Consider the following 2,905-nt stretch of genomic DNA (forward strand, 5'->3'; position numbering starts at 1 on the left):
TGAGCCACCTCGGGTCCCCCACACTCCATTTCACCTCTCATGGCACCCTCCTGCCTGTCGGGGGGACAGAGAGCATGCAGTGCTCACAAATGTCCAAATAGCTGCCCTCTGGTGGAACTTTTAGACATGAGAGGCAAGGGTCATGTTTGGAAGCAGTAATGTTGGGGATAGAGAGTTTGCTTTTGCTCTGTAAGTGGGGATTGTGTCCTTCCCACAAAGGGTAGTATTGTGTGCTGTGTTCAGGGGTACTCCCGGGAGGTCAGAGGGTCCACAGAGTTTTTGCCAGAGCTTGGCAGAGTTGAACTATGCATCTAGTGTTCCTTTGTCACTCGGCTGTGAATCTGGTGTTTGGGCACATTTGCCAGGGTCCCTGGACTTTATGTGTTGGGTTTTGGTCCAGTCTTGAACACCAAAATATTGCCATGCCTGTGTGACATTGTGTTTGGGTGCCTGGGCATACATAATCAGACGTTTTGTTTGTTTTTTGATACAAGGTTTCTTTTTTTTAAAAAAATATGGATCACTTCACGAATTTGTGTGTCATCCTTACACAGGGTCCATGCTAATCTTCTCTGTATAGTTCCAATTTTAGTATATGTGCTGCCGAAGCGAGCATGAGACAAGGCTTCTCTGTGTATCTTTGGCTGTCCTGGAATTCACTTTGTAGACCAGGCTGTCCTTGAACTTGCAGAGATTCGCTTGCCTCTGTCTCCCGAGTGCTGGGATTAAAGGTGTGCGCCACTACGCCCAGCTAATCAGGCATCTTGTTGCTTCCACTGATACTCACTGCCAGGGGCTCCTTCTCCATAGGCTCCGCATGTGGTATGAACAGAGAGTGGGCTTGTGCTAGCCAGTGCCATAATGTCTGTCTTTGCATGGTTTGGGCCCGGATCATCTGGCTTCCACTGACAGGTACCAGCTGACACTGGCAGCCCACTGGCTATTGGCTGTCCCTTGGTGAAAATGAACATGGCGTGTTTTCTGGCAGGATTCTTTCCAGGGCAAACATTGCCGACCAGACCTCTACTCATAAGGTAGTTCTTTTTGGTATAGTTTTGGTTTGTAACTATAGTCTGGTAGGCCTTTTAATTAAGCTCATTTATGTCAGGCCCAGGCTTTGGGGGGACCTTGAGGTTTGCAACGAGCCTAGGGTGCTGTACAGACCTACCGTGGAATGGCTGTATGTGGAAGGTAGGAGTGTGGGTGTGGGTGTGGATGGGTGGCCTTTTCATTTGAAGACAGAGTTTTGCCTGGCACAGACCACCTTATTGGGATTCCCCCTGCAGACTCATCTCTGATCGGGGATACTGAGGGTAACAATATTCAGAAGATTGATCTCTCAGTGTCCTTCTGTGTCAGGTGCGCAAGTTAGGGATACTGAGCAGTACGGGTCAGTCAGTTGTCGTACTCCAAACACAAGGGAGCACCTTTGCTGAGTGCTGCCAGCTGCCTGCATGGGATCGCAATTTACAGAATTACCATGGACCCTCGTGATTCTGAAGGCTCCAGAAGACACTGAGGCCTGAGAGGGAGTGCTGTCTGCAGCTTCTTGGCCATTTTCCTTCAGCATGTCTGCCCCTACCAGCCCTTTAGGTGGAGTGACTCCTAATCCCACCTTGTACTGTATACAGTTCCCCTGCAGTGAGGAAAGAAATGGTCTATGAAGACCAACAGGTGAGCCCTGCTGTCATGAGGCTGGGCCAGGGGAGCACAGTGCCCTCCCAGTCACAAACTGGTCTCATAGTCATATCCATGTGAGGGTACTCTGCGCTGGAGCATTCCCCATAGTGTAGAGCTGGCTGCTGCTTGGAACCACACTAATCAGAGTGCCACTGGGAAGAGTGACTGTCTCCTCCAGCCCTGGATGCTCCCTCTGCTGAGCCTTGGCAGCTTTTTTAGGGATGATCTCAGGGATGATCCCTGACTCTCGGGAGGGGCAGCGCTCGGATGACTAGTTCCAGTTAGGCTTTGGGGTGAGCCTGTAAACACTCCTCTGTAGGTGGAATTGGGGAGAGCCCTGCTTCCCTCCTCTCCTGGCTGTCAATTCTGCTGATGCTGTGACCTCTTCTTACTGTGGGACAATGGTCTGTACCCCATCAATTGCATTTTAATAAAATGCTGATTGGCCAGTAGCCAGGCAGGAAGTACATCTTCTGTCTTTTGTCCAACAGGCATAATTTCACTGATGTCATTGTGTCAAATGCAATGCATGAGGTGGTCCCTATAGCTCACAGATCTGAATGCATGCTCACCAGGGAGTGATCTTATTTGAAAAGATTAGTAGGGATGACCTTGTTGGAGGAAGTGTGTCATTGAAGGTGGCTTTGAAGCTTTCAAAAGCCCAAGCCAGGCCCAGTGGTTCTCTCTCTTCCTGCCTCCTGAAATCCGAATGTAGAACTCTCAGCTCCTTCCCCAGCACCATGTCTGCCTGAAGCCATGCTGAGAATGAACTAACCCTCTGAAACTGTAAACCAGCCCGATAAAATGCTTTTCTTTATAAGAATTGTCAGGGTCATGGTGTCTTTCCACACCAAGAAGACATGGACTAAGACAGTGCCTGAGTGGCAGGCTGGTGGCTATCTCTGCTGGAGCTTCTGGGGGACTTGGCACACCTCCATGAACCCCGCCAGCAAAGAGACACAAGACCCACATGAATTCAGTTTGTCTTTCACAAGGATAGCAGAAGTGTAGCAAGCACAATGTCAGCTCCCAAGGCCCTGGTCCCACTGTGTGACACAAATTGAGTGACCAGGGCCATAGCACAGGCGGTGGGCTATCTAACCACTGTAGGGCTACTTCCAGATTATAGCCAGGCAATTTTATAGACTGTAGCAAAACCTGACGTGGTAATGGTGGTGATTGTGGTGGGAATGGTGATGATGATGATGATTATAGATTATGGTGT

At 49.6% G+C, this 2,905-nt stretch overlaps 1 non-coding gene across 1 annotated transcript; it reads right to left on the bottom strand.

Annotated features, from left to right (window-relative positions):
- Positions 1 to 509: 509 nt before the first annotated feature.
- On the bottom strand, positions 510 to 616 carry LOC119810995. Its single transcript, XR_005284915.1, has one exon. It is a non-coding gene; the product is annotated as a U6 spliceosomal RNA (small nuclear RNA).
- Between the last annotated feature and the right edge of the window lie 2,289 nt (positions 617 to 2,905).

Source organism: Arvicola amphibius, chromosome 3, assembly GCF_903992535.2.
Source record: "Arvicola amphibius chromosome 3, mArvAmp1.2, whole genome shotgun sequence".
NCBI lineage: Eukaryota > Metazoa > Chordata > Mammalia > Rodentia > Cricetidae > Arvicola > Arvicola amphibius.